Source organism: Passer montanus, unplaced genomic scaffold (assembly GCF_014805655.1).
Source record: "Passer montanus isolate IOZ18808 unplaced genomic scaffold, ASM1480565v1 scaffold13, whole genome shotgun sequence".
NCBI classification, from domain to species: domain Eukaryota; kingdom Metazoa; phylum Chordata; class Aves; order Passeriformes; family Passeridae; genus Passer; species Passer montanus.
Window position 1 is genome coordinate 9,005,689 of NW_024359832.1, and position 13,700 is coordinate 9,019,388.

The window sequence follows — 13,700 nt, forward strand, 5'->3', positions numbered from 1 at the left end:
TGTATCAGTCAGTTGTTTCCTGTGATCTGCACCGCCACAGTGGGTGAAATCTGCAATTGTGTATTCCCTCCTGTGTCTTTCAGAGAAGTGTGGATCAGACGCTTTCACGGCAGAGCGGCTTGTGCTTTAAAATGTTGAATGGCAATTGAGAAGCTTCCCACTCGTAAGAGGAAAAAAAAAAAAAAAAAAAAAAAAAAAAAAAAGGAGAAGAAGCGGTAAACCGGCAAGTTTGCCCAAAGTGGAGGGAGCTGCTGAAGCCTCTCTCGGTAGCTCTTCCCTGACGCTGCAGCAGCAGAACCGCCTGCGCTACATACACACAGAAAGAGAGGGAGAGAGAGAAAGAGGGAGAGCAGAGAGAGAGAGAGAGAGAGAGAGCGAGAGAGAGAGGGAGGGCGGGAGGGGAGGGAGGGAGGAGGAGGAGGGAGGACGAGTCAAGCGCTGCACTCCAGAAAGCTCAGTCTTACCCTCTGTCTCTGCTGCTAGTGCTGCAAGTGGGATAGCTGCTCATCACAAAACACCAGTTCAGTCCTCAAAACCGATCCTCATTTCAAGCCCGAGTGTTGCTTCTGTTGCTTTCTCAAACCCGTGATCTGTAGTGATTTTCTCCTACCCCTTCCCTCCCCACGTCCGCTATAGACTGTGAATCGAGCAACGATTTTTAAAGCAAATATTTGTTCGCCTTTCTTTTCTTCTGTTCTGCATTTTGCGGAATCAAGCTGGTAAGGAAACTCGTTTCGCAGACTCCCACCTTCCCCTGTTGTGTCGGTGCTTTTGTGAAATAGCTGCAGTCACTGTAACTGCATAAAACTCCAGGGAGAAAGGGGACTGCCTTAGATCTCAGACTTTCGTCCTATTTCCCAGTGCTGTTTCAGCCTCTCTGTCTTTGTGATTGTGTTCTTCCTATTACCATGTTAAAATGTGTCTTTTCAGCATGTTTGTGGGCATCCTAGGAGAAAAAAAAAAAACAAACAAAAACACCACCAAGAAAAAAACCCTCCGAGAAGATGATCAGGAAGGGAGCGAGAGGGTTAGTAGAATAAACACATGTAAGAAGTAACAGATTTATTTCCGAACACAGACTTGGTGCTTCGATGATTGCTAAAATGTAGCGTCACCTACCTGGGTAAGTGGGAAATAAACTTTAATGGTAAAGCTCTCCGGCTCAACTTTGCTTATTCTGACGTCTCTAGTTCGCGTCTCCTTTTGACTTTGAGCCATTTAATCGCGTATGGCTTTTGTGTGCTCCCGCCCTACCCTTGTTGATGCCTGGCTCCTTACCTGTCCTCTCTGCTCGGAGCCCGGAGGGAAAAGAGGGAGACTCCGGGGGCAGGCGAGCGCGGGGCAGCCAGTGGGGAGAGAATGAGCGTGTGCGGGTGTGTATGCGCGCGTGTGTGCGGGTGTGTGTGCCGGTACATGTGTGTGTGTGCGGGTACATGTGTGTGAGCCTGTGTGCCTGCGCGCAGCCAGGGGAAGGCAGGAATCCAGCTGCTCTTTCTCCCTCTGTGAACACATGTGGCAAAGCAAGTTCTGTATGTGCACGTTCGGTATGTGTTTGTGTGTGCATTCCTCGATATATATGGCTCTTTTGAACAAAAACGCATGCAGACCAATGTAGCGAAATGTCTCTTTCATCGCGACGATATATTTAAGCGAAAAGCGGCCGGATATGTTGAGGTGGTTCAAAGCAACGGTCACAGCGTGTCTTTGTCATTTGGGGCGGTGAGCGATTGTAGGAGGGAGGGAAGGTTGCCACCTCTTTCCTTGAGGAGTCCAGAGACACAGAGGGCAGAGCCCCGCCGCATGGAGTCGGCGCTAGGAAGGGAGGGACTGCTCCCTTCTCCGGAGGGCTGCAGGGCTGCTCCTCCGGCGCCTCCTCCGGCCCTGGCACCGGCCCCGGCCGCTCTGCCTAGCCAGAACACGAAAACCCTCCCCCGCCGGCGCTGGAGACACTCGGCTTTCTATCTGCAGCATCAGCGAGAAAGCCCAGCTCGGCGCAGGCTCAGTGCTCACCGCCGCAGTCCCGGACGGAGGAGGGGGGTTCGGGAGCGCAGCATCTTCGCAGCGGGTTAAGTAGGATTAGTACCAAATCCCTATTATATTTGCCAAGCAACTTGAATTTGTCAAAATTCCCCCTCGCTGTTCTGGAGCTCCGTGAGGAGGAAATTTTGCTCACAGTGTAAGATCCAGACATGTCAGTACGTAGGAATACCAGCATACTGCATTACACTGGCTCCCTGCACTGGAAATACAACTGCGAACCGCTGGTCCCGCTGTTTCCCGTCCCTTTGTGTTTTTAAACGCAGCCAGGAAACTTAATGCATTCGCCAGGGAAGGGGCGGGATGAGAGCGTTTTTAACCTCCCCGCCATAAACTTTAATCGGATTCCAGGCTGTTGCACGGCATGGACGCTCGCCTTCTTGCCTGAGTCTCCTTCCCCGTTGTTTCTACTACGGTCTCCTTGCGAGTGCCTCTTTCAAGCGAATGAGTGATTTCTTTCTCTTGCCATGTGCAACTGCTCCCCCTTCCTTTCCTACCCTCGCTGGCCTCTCTTACACACACTATGCCTTTCACACGCGGTCTTCGCCCCCCAGTCCCCCCCTCCTTTCCTTCTTTTTTTGCAGTGTCTTCACATGCAATCTCCCTCTGAATGTGCAATGTCTTTCCTGCTCGGGAGTGCTGCGTCCTTCACAGTGGATTGGTTCCTCTTTCGGAGCAGAGGTAACGGCCCCCCCTTTCCTATCATTCTCTCTTCCTCCCTCCCCTCCTCCCCTCCTCCCCCAGGGCAGGCGGCCGGCGTGGGAAATGGGCCCGACGTGCGCTGCATGGTGGATGGCCGCGCTGTTCCCGGTCCACGTGCCCGGCTGCCGGGGGGAGGACGGGGCTGTGCTGGCCGTGTGTGCCCCGCGCCCCCCGCTGCCCCCGCATCCCACCCGTTCGAGACGGGAGAGCGTAGAATTACCCCCGCACGCTCTCTCCGCCTCCCCAGCACCGTAAACTGCCGGTCCCGCGCCCCCACAGCTTCCCGGGTGTCGGTAGGAACAAGCCCGGCTGTTCCAGGCGGGGGAGGTTTGTCCCTCTCGGGCAAATCTGTTGCGCAGTGTAACTCCCCCCTCCCGGCCGCCCCCCCGCTCCGATGCACACAGACGCCCACACGCGCTCAGACACGACACGGCATTTGTCCTCCTGATCTGGTGAGATCAAGTGGGAAGAGGGATCACAAATGTAATCGTCTGTAATAAATAAAATAGCCCGAGATGCTGGTGATATACAGAGGGGAAATAGGAGCTTGTGTCCTTAAAGGGAACATCTGATAAGGCCACCGAAGTGGCATCTTGCGTGTGGGAAGGAATCCGTCTTGCTGACAATCGCAGCCCGCTGTACGTGGGGAAACCCTAAAGCAGCCTGGGAGCTTCCCCGGCTCTGTGCATCGCCTAAGCTCCCAATGCTCTGCACTGGGGCTTTGTTGTCGTTGTTGTAGTTGTTGATTGGAAAGACAGGGGTCATCGTTAAAATATGCAGATATAATTAATGACTGGTTTATGTTCATGTGTTGGCTGAGCCCAGCTTCTGCCGCCGGCAGCCGGACTCGCGTCCGCAGTTGGCGCTTTCAGCCCACGACAATTTGGTTTTCACAGTTTAGGAATGTCAGTGGCTCTCACTGGAAAATGACTTCTAGGATCTGCAGTGGGAATCAGTCTCTGGTTAAAGAGAGAAAGATTATTAACATATCCACACCACTCTGTACATTAACAAATACGTACTGAATATTACTATTTTCACTCTCAAACGAAAAAGAAGCTTCAGGAGGGGAAAAAAATAATATTGCCTTGAAAGTAACGTATTCATCATAATACGTGGAAAAGATTAAATACAGTAAACATGACAGAAAATTCGAAAGCAGGGTAAAAACAAGGACAGAACCCCTACATGAAGCAGTTAAAGCCATTTGACGGAAAGGCGAAACTAACTCAAGAACTCCACCAAGGGACAAGCAGCTGAAATGACACCACGGCAGCACGGAGCCCGCGGTGACCTTTCATCTCTCCAAAGTGTCTTGCTGATCTGGTGCAATTCTGTTGTGACCTCTTCACTGCCTTCCCTACCACAAGTGCCCTCTGGCCGCCTCGGAGCTCCCTGAGCTGCTCGCAGTGAATATACTGGGAGGCTGAGTTACAGGGAGTGCTGACACTTGGCCAGTGTCTTTCACAGCTCTGCAAATATGCTTGCTGTGTAGTAACATGTAATAGGCAGCAGTGATTAAATTATTCATTGCAGCAACAGCCTTTCTGATGGACGTTAAAGCGTAAGAGTTTAAATAAGCAAACCACAGATTTACTTTTAAGCAGATAAACCCCACATCTGTGCTTATTTAACTGAATGCTAGCTAAGCATGAAACCAGTTACTTTGTTTAAATCCTCTCTCTTTTACTCTCTTTGAGAATTTTGAGCTAGATTATGCACCGTAAAAGTTACTGACAGAGCAGAATTAATCTGCGTTGGATAACAGTGGTTAAATCTCGCATGATTATAATCATTCATTCTTAAACTCAAACTGAAGTCTGTTCAAAGTGAAAGGTTCTTGCATAGACATGATTCCATCAGCACTTCTGAGTTCTCACATTTATGAAGAATGATGAAAATTAATATTTAGCCAAAGAGATAGTGATTCTGTTTACTAAGATTTTTGCAGTGTGTGTATATTCCTTACAAATCACAATTATTAACATTGAGATTTTCTTTTTCTCTTTCTTTCTTTCTTTCTTTCTTTCTTTCTTTCTTTCTTTCTTTCTTTCTTTCTTTCTCTCTCTCTCTCTCTCTCTTTCTTTCTTTCTTATTTGTCATGGAAGGCCATTTACAGACCAGTTTTTTTTCCCAGATGTTGACAAAAAATCTAACCACTCATAATCATGCAGAAATGACAGAATATGCTTAAAATCAGAAAGAAAAAATAGTGAAAAGTCTTTAAAAACTCATGTGAATTTTAATGAGGGGAGGCATATTTTTGTTAAATTTGTTTCATATGCAACTAACTTCTCTGGACTTGCAGGGATATAACTGAGTGCTGCACCCAGCCCGACTATTTTATAGATTGCTTTTTAAATTAAACTATTGTCTGTGTTCTCTAAATGCAAAGTAAACTATAGAAAAAACTGAGGTGAGCTTTCTTGAATTCCTATAAAAATAGAGGGAAATGATGAGTCATTAGTACATATTCTACATAAAGAGATACAATGAGACATTTAGGAGAGATAATTAAACTGGACTTTATTAAAATGAAATGTATGAGAACCAGGTAGCACTGCCAAAGAAAGAAGAATATGTTCATTGTCACAGAAAATATTAAATGTGTACAGTTGATATGTATATAGGGTTATTAGCAGAGAACAGCACAGTTACTCTGGGAAATAATTTAGGGATTTTTTTTATATATAGTGTTCCAAGTAATGAGCACACGGAAGGTCTCAAAGTGCTTTGCAAATTATCCCTAGGAGATAAAAAGAAGTGCAGTGACCTGTTCAGTCACCCAGGCAAACTCTAAAAAAAATGACTCTTTCCAGATTAGGTTTATTAGACCATAGTTTTGCATTTCTTTATGTTATTTTACTATATTCTGGGTTCACATCAAGATTTGCCTTTAAATATGTGACAATAATTTCTGCTTTATTTGGTGGATTGCTGGAAAGTCAAAGAACTCTTTCTGAAGCCTTTAAAACAGGTTTGTATTCCAGACAACTACACATACAAAGAAAATCTTGTGTCATGAAATTTGATGGATAGCAGTAAAATATACTAAACTGTTATAGATATATTGAAATACAGATGTTTTTAAGCTTGTGCTCTCACTTACTTCTGTCAGCTGTTTATATAGCAAACTGAGTACACAGACTTTGTAAAATCATTTCGCCTCAATGTACTCTTAAGGACTTCTTGACCTAATGTGATTTTTCAGTTCTATGCTCTACATTTTTACTGTGTTTTTTTTTTTTTTTTTTTTTTAGGATGCTACAAATAATTTTTCTGCTAATTAACGTTTTCCTCCATTTTTGAATGAAAATCATGAGAGCATAAAAAGTTTTATCTAATGTTCTTAGTGCATCCTGTGCAGTTTTATTTTATTTTTAATATAGTTCAGGACATCATAGAAGATCTGGCATGTTTTCATGATTGTACTGTGTCAGCTGCCTGTTGAGAAGAAGATAAAATACTCAAGCAAGATGGCAACTCTGAGAAGTTCTGAAGAAGAACCTTTGATATTATAATTCAAGCAGTATTATTGATAACTGAATGCTGTGCAGCTCTATTCCTTTCTGTAAGTTAATGCCAATATATGTTATTGACTACATCTAAAATGAAATTTATATATCTACATATATACTCAGTTGGGAGCTTTAATGTTTCTGTCTGCTTTTTTAAAACAATTACTGCTCTCCAGCAGAAAAAATAAGAGTAATAGTTGTATAGAACAACTAGGGTATAGAACACAGTTGTTCTATATTAGGGAAATGAATATGGTGGCAAGGAAAATAATTTAGAACAGGATCCAGCTGTTGATTGCTCATTGGACAGGCTATTTGGCTTTGTTCTGCAATGTTTAAAACCTCTTTGCTGGGTATTTTATAATGATAGGCTTGTCATTTCTTTTCATATGAAAAGTGCATCATTAGAATCCTTAGAGGTCATGTTGCTATAAGCCTTGTTCAGCTGTTCAGTGGAGAAGCAGACAAAGTTTTCCCTTAGTTCATTGTTTGACCCTGTCAGAGACATGACTATTCACTGAAAAAAAATAAGGGCTATTCACCTGCTACCATCACCTGTTAATGGTGAGCAAGAGAAAGCATGAAGAAGTGGAGTTCCTTGCGCCTTTCCCTGAACTACATTAAAACATAAACTTATATACCCATACCTATATTGTACAGCTCCAGTGAACAGCTTTGGTATTTAGCCAAAATAGCAGTTAGAAGCTGAAGAAGGCCCTGGGACTATCACCCTAAAACAGGATCTTTCTAGAAGCAATAGGAGTAGCCAAATCTATTTAGGCTGTTAAGCAGTGGTACACACCTGTTCAGCTTTGCTTCTAAAATGTTTTGTACTGCTATCTGAACTCTCCGAAATAAGAATGAAGGGTTGTAGTCATCCTTCCTGTGGGGAAGGTTACATTGCTTGACATGGAAATCATCTGATCTCCTGCTGTCTCACTTGCACTTTTTGCCATGCAGAAACAGCCATAATTTTATGTCTGCTTTAGTTGTTTTGCAAAGTTTCTTGGTGATCATCCTTTGCATAATTACATTTTTAGTGTCCTTTATAAGAGTAATAAGTACTGTACAGAGTGGGTTTTTATGACCTAAAATATATCTAGAGGAAGCAAGGTACTGATAAGTTTCTACATTTTTAATCTTCTGATAGAAACCTGACATATCTTCTAGTTCATTCATTCTGTGAGATGATTAAAAAGTTGCTCTTCAACAAACTAAACCTCATCCAGGGCCCAGCAGGAAATAACTGCAATCTAAGCACATTAAAGAACAGGGCAAGCCAAAGTATACCTCTTTCTTTCCCTCTTAAGTTCATGGGGAAAAAAGAAAAGCACTCTAATATTGTGATAAAACTGCAGCCTGCGGCAGCTGGCTATGGGTAAGGATATAGAACCTAATCCAAAGCACACAGAAGTCAATGGAAGCACTTTGACTAAATAAGTTTTGCATTAGGCACCTAGTGAGTGAATGATGTTTAAAGCACTCATGTAGATCTTAAGCAGATGAGTGAAGAAGAAAATCATGTGCATTTGAATCAAAATAAATGCCATTTAAACACTGACCCCAGAGATCATCGTTATGATTCAGAATAAATTGTCGTTCTTGGGCACTGAGTCCTATCCTCCATTAGTGCAAGAGCTCATGTTGCATGAAAAGCATATCTTTAAAGTATGTGTTTGTATATATATGTAAAATTCTTATGTTGATTCTAATCTTAAAGTTCGGTACATTATAAACATCTGCAGGCTCTTTTTACTCATTCATGTGTTTACAGAATAAATTTCTCTCATCTTAGCGTTGATTTTTTTCTGCAAAATAATACAAGATTTTTCAATTTCCTTTCATGATCTAAGTTCTGCATTCCTGACATTGTGCAGATGAATTTCCCCTTTACCTCCCTCCACTCCATTTTTAATGATGCTTTCAGTGAATCATTTTTTAACATGGAGTACACAAATGGCTTATGATTTTCGTCATGAAGATGTACTGTACCTCGTGGTAATGTTAAATATCTATTTAACCCATAAACATTGCATAAACGTACTTTGTATTAGCATTTTTCATAACAACATTGTGTTTTGATGACTAGTAGTCCTTCTTTTAGATTGGCTGCATCTTTCTTTGTCATTTTCAGCTGATAAGCTCACAGTTTATAGCTGAATATCTAGTTACTTTGTACTATTAAATGTAATCACATTTCTGTTATAGAAGTCACCAAGTCATCTGATTCTTCTTGTTTGTTTTTATCATTTTGATGGTTCTCAGAATTGCTTTACCAGCAAATTTCAGCAGCATGCTCTGAGGTTTTATGATCTAGTTTTTAACTTGAATATTAGAAAGCTCTATGGCAAGACCATACCATATCCATCAAAAAACCCTTAAAAGCTTTTATCTAAGTAATTATTTTCATATCAGATTGTGTTAAAAACTGTTTTGAAGTCCTGATATGTGAGATTTCATTCCATAAATAGAAAATAAATTATTAAAGATATTGGTATATGGTAGTATCTTCTCTTGAATATGTTTGGATGTAAAGTTTGCTTTTTACTTCTGTTCTCTGTACCTCTTACTTTTGGTTTTTTTTTTTTTTAATCAAGAATAGTGTGGCCAGCAGACCAGGGAAGTGATTGTGCCCCTGTACTTGTCACCAGTGAGGCCAGACCTCGGGTACTGTATCCACTTCTGGGACCTTCAGTACAAGAAAGACATTGAGGGGCTGGGGCATTTTTGGAGAGGGGCAATGGAGCTGGGGAAGGGTCTACAGGGTAAGTGGCTGATAGAGAGCACAGGACTGGGGTTGTTTAGCCTGCAGAAATGGAGGCTCAGGGGAACCTTATTGCTCTCTACAACTGCCTGAAGGAAGGTTTTAGCTAGGTGGGGTTTGGCATCATCTCCCAGGCGGCCAGCAACAGGACAAGAGGACCAGTAGAGGTTCAGGCTGGACATCAGAAAGGGTTGTTAAACACTTTAACTGGAGACTGCCCAGGAACATGGTGGAGTCACCACCCATAGAGGTGCTCAAGAAACACCTCCAGGTGGCTGGATGTGACATCTAGAGCCATGGTCTAGTTGACAAGGTTGTGATCAGTCAAATGTTGGACTTGATGATCTCAGAGGTCTTTTCCAACCTAAATGATTCTGTGATTCTGTTCAATTACTCATTCTTAGCTTCAAAAATTATTTTGAAACTTTGCATTATAAACCCATTAAAAAGTCTTATTTTAATATTATTTATTTCCTCTCTTCTCTTTCCATTTGAAACTGATATACTTACTAAAAATTATTGTTCTAGTCTCTTCAGATATATGTATTAATTTCTTCAGAATTCTGCAGTGAACGTTATCTGGACTATTGGCTTAGAATATTTTGTAGTCTTTGAATTAATTTCATTTCAGATGTGATAATTTTTCTTCTATGACTTTGCTTTCATTGATCACTTTGCTCATTTCAACATCACAATCCTTGTTGGGACCTGAAACAATGTACATGATTTATTTGGGTATCTCTAGGTAAATATATTATAATTTTACTTATCTTTGTGTTTATTACACATTCTGAAAAAGTGGAGTCAATGCTTTCTTAGCAATTTTCTTAGCAATAAAGGTTTCCATTTGACATTTTATTAAAAAGTACGAGGGGTAACAATGTGAACATACTTGCCTATTTTGCCACTGCATGGTTTATTTTCTGTCTTGTTCATTTATTATCTATATATCATCTACATTATCTTCTGAAAATTCATTATTTTGAATGTCTGAATGCTTTATAGAGAAGAAAGGCAATGAAAGTTAAGATAAGTAGATCATTCCAGAACAAAGGAAGCTATACCCGACCAGAAGGAATTTTGCACTTTCAAAGAGTTGAATAATAACAGCTAGATAAAAAAATAGGTAAGAAGACCTTGAAAACATGGATTTGACACTTACAAGACCAGAGCCATCCAGAATGTCAATAGGCAATCCATGATAAACTATACTACCCGTTGCTAGGTGTTAGCAAGCTGAATATACAGAAAGTGTATATATTTATATATATACATATATATATAGTCCTTGATGAACAACATTCTATGAAGAATCTTGTATGAAATACCTTATAAAAGTTTAGAAAGATAGATCAGAATGAAAATATTAGAAATAGAATAATAGAGAGGTGAAGATAGGAAGTGTTTATGTTTGTTTTAAATTTTGTGAACAAATACAATTAAAAATTTATAAGGGAGAAGTGAGAAGAAATAGATTTTAGAAAGCTGATGGAGTTCCAATTTTAATGCATCAACACAGCTACTTCTTAAGTTATTAGACCTTTATTTATTAACTTTTGTTTTTCTTTTAAAATAATTTTAGCATTTTTGTATTAAATGTCCATTTTTTTCAAGGGGCACTGCATGACTCTTAGTGCAACTTAAGGAGGATATATTTAATTTACTGCAGTTTCAAAAAGTTTATGAACACAAAGTATCGATAAGAAAACTTTTTTAGTTTTCATCTTGTGTCATTCTTGGAAGAAGTTATTAACTTTACTTGGTATTATTATTCCTTTGAAAGTTATAAGTAAGAATGATAACTATTATGACTTCATGACACTTCAAATAATATATCCCTTTTTTTCCTTGCTTATTACTTTACTGAGTTTTAGCATATAACTTCTTTAAAAGTCCACATCTATATTTAAATTTTTGAAAAAAGTCAGACTGATTCAATGATATCTGATAATGAAGCTAGATTTACCCATGATGAAATTTATAGGCAGTCTTATTTAAATATTTTCAGTATTTTTATACATTTCACTATGAACTTGAGCTTTTAAGAAGCTAGCTTTTTGGAGTTTTTTTGTCTGAATTTAAAAATGCATCCATCCATTGTTGGAAGTGCAATGCACAAAAAAACTGCATTTACATAAGAGTGGTAAGGACTTGACATTTTTCGAGAATAAGTTCCTCAAATATTTTATTCACAATTTGGGTAGCCCAACATGTGCTTAACTAATATTCTATTGACAATTTCATCTCTTTGTCCAGAAATTGCAATACTCTGGTATTATATGGCCTCTTCTGGGACATAACAATGGTAGCAGGAAGCTTCCATATTTGAACACAGAGGGATGAAAGTTAGATCTGAATAGAGAGAAAAAGATGAAGAAATGCTATTGACTGTTCCAGGTATCAGTGATGTCAAAAATAGCTGTGAAACTTGCTATAAAATTATCACATTCATTATCTCTCTAAACAATGGTAACATTGTATATATTTAGTCCAAATTGCAAACGCTTTTGTTAATGACCAACCACATAAGCATCATTAAGAAAACATATGACTTAACTTTTGTTGTTTTTTCAGTTTTTTAAAAATTTAATTTAAAAATTAATATAAAGAACAATATTAATATTGCCAAATATAAATACTGTAGTCAATATAGCCCTCAGAAGTCAGAAAATATGAGAATACATTCAGAATACCCTTAATTCAGTGATTCTAATTTAATGATATGTTCATGTAGTTATTCTGCACTGAATTTAAATTTGGAATAAAATAAAATAAAATAAAATAAAATAAAATAAAATAAAATAAAATAAAATTAGAAAAAAAAGGAAGGAAGGAAGGAAGGAAGGAAGGAAGGAAGAAAGAAAGAAAGAAAGAAAGAAAGAAAGAAAGAAAGAAAGAAAGAAAGAAAGAAAGAAAGAAAAGAAAGAAAGAAAAATGAAAAAATTCAAATGAATAAAGAAAGTAATTGGATATAATAATACCTATTTTTATTTCATTACACAGAAGAAATATATAAGGCTGGACTTACTAAGAAACTTATTCTTCATGTTCAGTATTTGTCTCATGGCTTTATTGCCTACTGTTAGAACAGAATCCAGAACACAGAATTATTAAATGGTATTTTTTATGGTGTATATCATGACATTGTTTAAAAAATTTTAAGACTTTATTCAATTTGTGGAGAACGGTATTATACTGTGGGATGTCATGATTCCAGTATTAAAAATGCGAAGGTACTACAGAGACTGAGGTAAAAAATATCCATAGATTTCGTATATCTAATTTGAGTCTTTAATATCCATACTTTTGAGGAATGTTTAGAATTACATGCTTTTACACATCCAAATCAAACTCTCAGTGACATAAGGTGTGTCTGGAAATGTTCACTCTTCAGCGAAACAGTCTCATGATTTCAGGTAAGAACTCAGATAGGGTGAAGTCACAATCAAAATGTTTTGTTTTGTGATATCATGGGGGAATTCTATCTGGAAGTGAATGTCAGTCTCCGGCTTTAAACAAAATATTCAGACATAATGAAGCCCTGGATTTTGCCTTAATTTAACATCAGAGAAGGTCAGTTCTGTACAAGGCAGCAAATAGGGATCTTGAGGAGAAAAATATGGCTCTAATGAAAGACTATGTCAGACTTCAGAAGTACCAGTACTTTCACAGGAACTATGATTACACCTATAACTTTATTTCATAATTTTCTAACTATGAAATGAACAGTTAATTTTTTGACCCTAAAAATATCCTTTTAATATATTTTTGTGGCATATAGTAATTTCTATTGCAGACAGGGGACAGCACAGGTCCCTGTCTCTACAAAATGAAATGTTCTTAGGTATGCAACACTTTGGAGAAGAAGGAACTGGGGTGTGGAGAAAAACTCTTGAATAAGCATAAGTGGGAGATGCACAGATGGTAGAAGTTCCCAAATGTTCTATGATTCTCTCTGGGCATCTTTTGCTATATAAGTGTGATAACATTTGTTAGAAGGCATGATTAAGGCTTTGTAGGCTTCACAGATGGAATGTAATTTAGTGGAAAGACTTGAAAGAAAGAAGATTCAGATATGAAATGTATTCCATGAAAAGAAGGGGTCAGGTCCAGAGAGGCAACAGAGATACAATAACTAAATATTGTTCTGTAAACTTTTCTGTGAAAGAAAAGACAGGAATAAATTCCCTTCACCCAGGGATATCTCTAGTTTTCTCAAATGAATATATAACATAAAACATATTAGAAGTTAGAAAACTAATTTGAAGTCATATATTCAATTAAATAGTGTATTAGGTTTCAGCAAAATTTCCACCCTCTCAACTTCCAGTGAGCCTCATGTCCACTATGCTGTATATGTCTGTAGGAAAGAAAGGGACCTTGATGAAATAGGTCCGTAAGCTTCAGAATGGAAATAAACTATTTCTCGTGACTTCCACTTGAGGGAAATGGAAGAAAGTCATAGCAGAAAAATTAATTTACCTAAACCCCATTTCAGAGATTCCTGCATAACACATATACATATGCTTGTATGTCTGTATTTCAATATATTTCTACATATATGTATGGTCACTTGATTATAGCAAGAAAATATTTGACAAATAGCTGCTGCTGTAAAATTTCATAAAACACAAGAGTTGCCAATAGGACATCAGAATTATTTATCAACAGTACACAGA